Consider the following 8,999-nt stretch of genomic DNA (forward strand, 5'->3'; position numbering starts at 1 on the left):
TAGAAACAATGTTCAAATAGTTTATATGGAAGAGACATGATGGAAATGGTGGCCCAAATCTCTTGGGATACCCTGAAAATTGATAAGGAGGATGGGGGCTTTGGATTAGAGTCCCTCCCAAACAAGGCCAATAGATTGCTCTTTGGTCTACTTAAGAAGGTTCTTTCTGATCAACTATCGGTACACCTTTTAAGGGATTGGATTGATTCCTCTCAGACTACTACGAGGCGCCATTGGCCACAATCCAAATGGTTTGATATTCTTGGCAATAGACTGCCAATTAAAATCACACAATTTACCACAACCCAAGAATGTGATCCTGCAAGAGGGGAGCTTCCCCCCAATCACAAAAAACCTGAGGCTATCCAAGGCAATCCATATCAAGGGCTTGAAGACTTAGATGGATCTTAGGGATGGAGGAACCTAGAAAGGACTACATGTGATCAATTGCTCATCAATTGGCCTTACAAAGAGAGAGTCATTGGCTTTGTAAGGTCACATCCGGACACAAAACCCAATGGTCAACTTGACCAACCCCCAAACTGGTGCAGCTAACTAAGCTTATAACATCCCCCATAGGCAACCCACTTTAGGTGTGCAAGAAAGAAAGGGATATTAAAGACCCATAGTGACACATGACAATCAATAGGCTACTTATTAGAGCTAGGATCTCCAAGATAGTTAAGGTACCTTTGTGGTGTGTATCGTGTAGGAATAACAAGGAATGTACCAAGCACCTGTTCTAGGGTTTCCCCTAGTCCCAAGTAGTTTAGAACAAACATAGAGTGCCAATGACATGGTAAGAGTGCACATGGAAGTTTGTCTTATAAAGAAATAAAAATGGAAAATAGATTGAAAAATGGTTACAGAAAATACATTGGTGCCTATATCCATAGCCTATCTAGTTGTCCTTCATATTCTATAACACACGCAATTTACTTGCAAGATTTTGCAAGTAGCAACCAATCATGTGACAATAGCTATATGTTTCAAGGATAGAATCCATCATGATCCTAAAAGGTCAAAGTTTGAACCTGTTAGTGCAAAAAAAGTGGATTTAGCAAGTTAGAACTCATTCTATTAGATAGTGTGGAAGGAAAATGGAACTAATATAGGTAATGCTTGTTCTAAGGGAAATATTTTGGTGAGATTTCTTAGATAGCTTTCACTCCATTGCCCAAATAAGTAATATCATAGCTTATTTTACATCATGCCATAATTAAAATGTGTAGGTGTCCCAAAAGATGTCACCCAAAAAAAACAATGCATGATGATAAGAAGGGTGCCTAAAGTGTCTCTTTTGGAAGATGAGAGGAACTACATTGTCCAAATAAATAACATCATGGTTTATTGGACATAATCCCATCATTGTAATATGTAGGTGTCCCAAAAGATTACCCACAAAAAAATGCATGATCATAAGAAGGGGACCTAAAGTGATTCTAATAAAAGGTGGTTTACAGGACAAGCATTACCAAGGTGGAGAGAGAACAAGATAAATCCATATACTTGGGAGTTTGTTGCTCATTTAAAGGTCCTACGTGAGCAAAAAGATAAGTGTTGTGTTAATGCTTTTGGGGGTGCATTTTGTGTTAATCCTTATAGGAAACAATGCCAAGCTAGACCATGTAGATTGGTTAGCAACATTGTGAGGTATAATGTTGAACTATGTCAATGTGAAAGATAGAAAACACCATTGTCAAAATTAGATGCCACCAACAAGTAGCCCAACAAGTAGCCCAAGAGATAGACCTTGCTGTCAAAGACATCAGGGACATACCCAATGTGCTCGCCACAGGTATTGTCATCCGCGACCGTCTGCAGCTCATGGGCATGTGCTCGCCACAGGTATTGTCATCCGCGACCGTCTGCAGCTCATGATGTACAACATTGTCTACAGGATGATGTTCAACACAAGGTTCAAAGGGTTTGATGACCTCCTCTATGTGCAGCTCATGACCCTTAACATAGACAATATTGGCCTTCTCGTGCAGAGTTTCAAGTATTAACTATGGTGACTCTGTGCCTTCCTTCAAGCCCCTCATCTGCGGGTACCTCAAGTAGGTCTCGGACGCCAACCAGCGCAGGCTCACATTCCTTCAGTACACGTTTCTTAACAAGCGCAAGAAGTAAGACTTACTCGTCATTTGCTGCTTTGTCTGTAGATTTCGACCATCTATTGCACTATTCCGACCATCTATTGCACTATACCGAAGGATTTTGAGACCCACAGTGCAATGCTTTAATCTACAAACAGGTTCCAATGTTGTATGGGTGCAATTCCTACCATTCTGCAAGACCTGTAATTTCTTATGTATTCTTTTAATTGGCTTTGCAAGTAGAAGGGTGAGAAGATTGGAGTGGACTTCTTTCTGGACGCCTTCCTCAAAGGAGAGATCAGTGAAAACAGTGTGCTGTATCTTATTCATCAAAACATGAATGTTGCAGGTAGGCTATTCGTATGTATCTTGCTGTAGCAAATTTAGTCTTTTCACTTGGAGCATTGAATAATCTTCACTACTTCTGGGGGCCTTTACAAACCTGATCTGTATATAGATAGGGAGTTCTCCTCACTCATGGTGGAAGAAAAATATCTAATAATGGATGACACTCTACTCAGTATTATACACTTGCAGGTGCTACAAGGAATCACTTTAGGGAAAATTGATTCTATAAAGTGCTTAGATTCTTCACCTTGTCAAACATTCATAAATTCTGTTCTTATATGATTGTTTGGACTTATTTTCATGTGCAACAATTGATACCACATTGTGATCATCAAAATGGGGCGGTGCAGAGCTAGTGAATAATCCATACATCCAAAAGAAGATAAGGGATGAATTGAATACAATGTTAGGAAAAGGTGTACCAATAACTGAGCCTGATGTCCCAAATCTACCCTACTTGAAGGCAGGCTTCCCAGATTTGTGCATAATTTTTGGACCCTTGAAAATATTCTGCATGTATATGTGGATGAAATGCAAGATGTGTGCAAAAGATTATTTGGAACTGTAGCACTTCATGTGTGCAAAATTCTCTTCAAGTCAATGAATATGAAGAAAAATCGGTACCCAGCATTGGTGTTGTTTGTATCAGGCCACAGTGAATGAAATCCTCCAAACACACATGGTCATTCCCTTGTTGGTACCCCATATGAACCTCCAAGCAGCCAAGCTATGAGGCTATGACATTCCAGCAAACACCATAGTTTTAGTAAATGCATGGGGCATAGCAAATGATCTCAGGTATTGGGACAAGCTAGAGAAGTTCATGCTGGAGTGGTTTTTGGAGTGGAAGATAGAGCTCAATGGGACTGACTTCAGGTTAATCCCATTTGGCTCAAGCAGGAGGAGCTGTCTAAGGAGTATTATAGCTTTGCCAATACTAGCACTAGTGTTGGGCAAGATGGTGCAGGCCTTTGAGCTTCTGCCTCCACCTGACATAGATAAAGTGGACCTGAGGTCTGTTGGAGGAGGGCAGTTGAGTCTTAGTATTGCAGTGAGGTCCACTGTGGTGGTCAAGCCAATGGAAGAGAGAGAGAGAGAGAGAGAGAGAGAGAGAGAGAGATTTAATGAACATCTGGGGTGTTGTGCTTCTATTGCCTAGAAGCCCCTACAGCATCTATACTTCCTCCATAAATTGGACAATGGTAGTCTAATTATAGATGCACCAACAAGTAGTCCACAGGTACCTATGATGCACCTCAATTAGAGCCAGCTCAAATTTGTCCAACTCAATTCATTAACGGAGGGTTAGTGCATTGCTAGAGTCTTTGTGGCACTATATGCTAGCCACATCTTGGCCTAGTGATACCTCAGTTCAAATTGTGTGCTAATATTTCAAGGACTAATATGGTGTGAGGTTTTCCCATCTAACATTCACTATGTGTACTGATATTTGCTATATATGCAGGTTTCTGTTTCAATAAGCAAAGCATCATCATCAAAGGATGTTTCAAAGAATAATAAAGGCTCCATGGAGGAACTAAAAAAAAAAAGAGAGAAAGGTGTATAGTTTACCAGGGTAGAAGCATGATGCTCCAGAGAGTCAGCCTTGGAACAGCAGTGGGATTCCGCAGAAGGCAGGGGCATTTAACAAGTACTCCTGCAATCATTGTGTTTGTAGCTTCCAACTTATCTTGAGGTGAAGGAAGTTGTCTCTAAAACCCATGGCATGTGGTTTTATGGCCTCTAATTTTGTGATCAAGTTTAAGCAATAACTGCCTAGATTGCCTGTACATGAGAAGCGTTATGATGTCAACTAAAGATCCACAAGTAAAATCAATGTAGTGGACTCCTTGCTTAACTTCATGGTCCCTTTTTGAGAGAAGTTTCCTTGCCTGGTTTTCCATGAGTAATGTGCAGGAGAAAAGTCCAGTTCTGTAAAAGTGCTGAATCATTATCTAAGTTGGCAAGCTGACACATAAATATTATAGTTATACCCATTTGGATGATTTTAGGGACCAACTGGAGGCATATGGTGTGATGTTGATGTGGTAGAGTTCTGTTATTTTGGTATCCTAGCCACAACCCCTAAGCAAGAGGTATACACAGAGCTGGCTGAAGGTTTAAGGGGCAATGACCCATCCATCGGTCCAGGATCTCAGGTAAAAAGCCAGTGAATAACTTCAAAGTTTGAATACAAACTGCTCGTCTTGAAATTTAGTCATTCTATAATTTTACGTTTGTTTTGGAGGTGTTCATCTTACAACCAAGTTTCGGAGTCTCGCCAGGCTGCGGTGGAAGTTGCCATGGCGCAGGGCCAGGGTCAATTGACATCAAATTTGTAGATGAACTTTCCCGATGAGATTCTACTGCAGGGAGAAGAGAAGGATACTTCCCTGCGTAGGAGATCATTCCCAATCCTGAACAGAGCAGTTTCCCATCAAGGATGTCATCCCCGTGGGGTACTTTGTGACACTGCCTAATGGTAGAGAAGGATACTTCCCTGCGCGTAGGAGATCATTCCCAATCCTGAACAGAGCAGTTCCCCTTCCACTGTCCTTGAAAGAGATGTGAGTGCATGCCTTCAATCTCAGGCCTCTTCAGCTAGCAATGGATTGTTAGACAAGGATGCAAATGCATCTACACCACGTTCCCTAGGCTCTTCAGTTCACAGTAGTAAGAAATGTAGAGCCTGAAGAAAAGGAGCTGGTAAGAATCAGGAGATGTTTTTTTTTTCTACTCGGTTTTTCTGCTCAAAGAGGCACTGTATGTGTTGTCTAGATCCTCCAACTTGGGTCCATGTCAACGGCACCCTCAGCCTCTCCACTTCGAACATCCCGGGCTCCTATTTCGACTCCAAGATCAGGGCACATGACTTCCACTTTGTGCGCGTCCCCACTGATATGCGAATTGGCATTTTATTTTTGGGAAAACAGATCGTCATTTTGGTATTACATTGACCAGAAAATAGCAGCAGTATTGCGAATTCAAACTGTCATTGTTTTATCTTGCTCTCATCTTCCCAGAAAGGAACAAAATATGATGTATCAGAGAATGTTTCCACAACTATTGTGGCTAAGCTAGAGACTGCAAGTTCCAAACTTCTCAAATTTACTTCAGATATCCAGTTTTACATAGTTCTATGGATCTTTTCTAGAGGTGCTGCAGCAGACTTTAGATCCTATTGTTGCAGTAAAATTAGCTGGAAAGCAATCCCCATCTTAGTTTTCTGATCCTGTGAAATCCAAGTTTAAAGTTGATAGAAATGGTGCTCTAATCAAAATCAATGAGTCCCCAGTAAATGATCAGATTCAGCTGGAGAATGTAGCTGATTTTGAAGCTTGGGAGGATGCCCATTTGAATAGTGTGAACTCAGAAGTGAAAGTGGAAGATGTGGGGATCCATAGGGATTTGGAGAATATATTGTTTGAGCAGGAAAAGGCAGCCAAGGTCCTTCAAATCTGGTTCAAAAAATGTCAGAAAGAGAGAAGAACAACAGCCAAGGTCCTTCAAATATGGTTCAGAAAATGTCAGAAAGAGAGAAGAACATGCACACATGAAGAGTCTAAGTGGGAGAATTTTTATAAAGAAGCTTACAAGGCAACCAGGTCCTGGCTTCTTTCTGCTGAGCCTTTGCAGGACGGTGTTGTAGAGCTTCTCTACAGAAAGAGGTTTGTGTCTTCTATCATTGTATGGTCTCCTCAATTTAGTTAAAGGACAAAGATTCAAATGCTAATGCAGTTTCCTGGGAATCAGTATCTAGTCTGTCCCATATACTTACTGTCTTTAGTTAAAGGACAAAGATTTAATGTTGGAAATGACATGGGGACTGGTATATATAGCCCTAGGCCAGTAAACTGGCCGACCTGCCAAATCTGGCCGACCTGGCCAGATTTGGCCGACCAGCCAGATCTGGCCGACTTTGGCCAGATCTGGCCGACCTGCCCAGAAAACTAGCTCGACTGCACAAAACAGCCCAGTATGGGCTGTGTGTCTCCCGAAGGCTGAAGACTGATAAAAACAGCCACTAAAGGACTGACAGAGCTCCTCTGTCTCCTGTCAGACTCTGACAGGAGCTCACAACCAGGAGATGACAGACTAAGAATGATAAAAGAGTAGGCTAACACCCCCTCTTAGATCCTAGGAGGGTCTGAAGACCCAAGAACTGCATGTGATGAAGCAAAGAAGCTTGAGGCAAAGGCTTCGTAAAGAGATCAGCTGCATTGGCCGTCGTAGGACAATAGACCACCACCAGCTCCGAATCCACAATCCGCTCTCGAACATAGTGATACTAAACCTCAATGTGCTTCGTGCGAGCATGAAACACCGGGTTCTTGGCTAAAGCAAGAGCACTCTGGTTATCCACGCGTAGCTCCGTAGGTCCAGTCTGGGAAAAGCCAATTTCCGTGAGTAAGCGACCGAGCCAAAATGCCTCCATAGCGGTTGAACATAGGGCCCGATACTCAGCCTCTGTAGAAGAAAGTGCCACATTAGGCTGCTTCTTGCTGCTCCAAGAGACAACACCAGAGCCAATAAGGCCACACATAACGACTAAAGTCGTCCACAATCAGCATCAAATACCTGGCCTTCCCAAGGGAGGCTGTGCCCATAGGTCCGCAAAGGTCGGTGTGAACCAACTCAAGCGGAGAAGTAGCCCTCCTAGAAGCAACCTGAGGGTGGGGCTTCCTGTGCAGCTTGCCCTTTAAGCAGCTAGGGCAGAAAGTGTGAAGAGGAGGGAAATCTGGAAGTCCCTCCACCATCTTCCTCCTAGAAGCCCGCCGAAGAGAATCGAGGTTCAAATGACCATATCGAGCATGCCAAAGCAGCCCAAGCTCATGGGAAGTCCGCGCAGCCAAGGCTGTGAGCGTATAAAGCCCACCCTCCTGTGTACCTGTCCAAAGGCTGTGCCAGGAAGCTTATGTCTTAAGGGAAGGCTCCTCCTCCACCTGCATTGAGTTTTTGCGAGTCCTGAGGTGCCCCTTGCGCTGTGGATCTGCACTTCTGCTTCGCGCTGCACACTGTAAGATGGGGGAAACACAGACTCAGACATGGATCCGCTGAGGAAGCACCACAAAGTTTGAAGCAGAAGTGATTGACATTCCTCCAACTCCGACTCATGGTGAGAGAAAGTATGCTTCCTTCCCCTTCTCGAACATTGGGGTTTTGCTCCTTAACAAGTACCTATTGAGCATCTATGGCTACAAGTACCCCATATTTTTTACCATGCTTCACATGTGCGTATGTGCTGTCTACAGTTATGTTGCAATAGCATGGCTAGAGATTGTGCCAATGCAGTACATCTTGTCAAAGCAGCAGCTTTTGAAGATTATTGCTCTTAGTGTCATCTTTTCATTTTCTGTGGTGTGTGGCAACACATCCGTGAGGTAATTGCTGGTATCTTTTAATGAGGTCAGGTTTACCAGGTTTGGAAAACAGGTTCAGCTTTCTGAGGGAGAGATTAAGCAGCTTTGCCAGTATTCCAGAGACATCTTTCTCCAAAGTATTCAGCAGCCTAGGAAAGTAATCCTTCAAGATGTTTGTGGTGTTCACAGTGGCTGTAAGCAAACTGCATTGATGGGACACAGTTCAAAAGTTGATAAAGAAGGCTTTGATGCTTATCCTGATTGTTCAGGATGAAGATGACAAAGTTAATATTTCAAAAACCAAGTTGTTGAGTCTTGTGATACAAGAAGTTTCTTTTGGAGCTGCTTTTGTAGAGCTCTTGGAAGTCTTCAAATGAACAGTCAAATCTATTTTTCGGAAAAGTGGATATTACATATTCAATTTGTGGAGTCTTATATTAATGATGCAATACAGTTCTGTTTGTTGTTCATGGATGGTGATTGCCTGTACATGAGAAGCATTATGATGTCAACTAAAGATCCACAGGTAATACTAGTTTCAATGTAGTGGACTTCTTGCTTAACTTCATGGTCCCTTTTTCAGAGAAGTTTCCTTGCCTGGTTTTCCATGAGTAATGTATAGGAGAAAAGTCCAGTTTTGTAAAAGTGCCGAATCATTATCTAAGTTGGCAAGCTGACACACAAATATTATAGTTATATCCATTTGGATGATTTCAGGGACCAGCTGGAGGCATATGGTGTGATGTTGATGTGGTAGAGTTCTCTTATTTTGGTATTCTGGCCGCAACCCCTAAGCAAGAGGTATACACAGAGCTGGCTGAAGGTTTAAGGGGCAATGACCCATCCATCGGTCTAGGATCTCAGGTAAAAGGCCAGTGAAAAACTTCAAAGTTTGAATACAAACTGCTCATCTTGAAATTTAGTCATTCTATAATTTTACGTTTGTTTTGGAGGTGTGCATCTTACAACCAAGTTTCTAAATTATCTCGAGGATCAGTTGCATAGCCTTAGAGCATGGTCATAATCTGGATGTATCTACTCTTTTGATGTCATGCTTGTGGTCTTAGTTCAATTTTCGGATCAACTGTAGGCCCATTTATGTAATCAAGATTGATGTCTTATGTTGCTGATTCTTGCAGTACAGGAGCTGCTACCAATGTCATCTTTGGTTTGGCACTTGGCTACAAGTCTG

General features: G+C 42.4%; 1 pseudogene; it reads left to right on the plus strand.

The window, feature by feature from the left end:
• Positions 1-39: 39 nt before the first annotated feature.
• On the plus strand, positions 40-3,608 carry LOC148029855 (trans-cinnamate 4-monooxygenase-like; annotated as a pseudogene).
• Positions 3,609-8,999: the final 5,391 nt, after the last annotated feature.

The sequence above is a fragment of the Lygodium microphyllum genome, chromosome 10, assembly GCF_053477565.2.
Source record: "Lygodium microphyllum isolate KBCC chromosome 10, Lygodium_microphyllum_v1.1.10, whole genome shotgun sequence".
Lineage (NCBI taxonomy): Eukaryota > Viridiplantae > Streptophyta > Polypodiopsida > Schizaeales > Lygodiaceae > Lygodium > Lygodium microphyllum.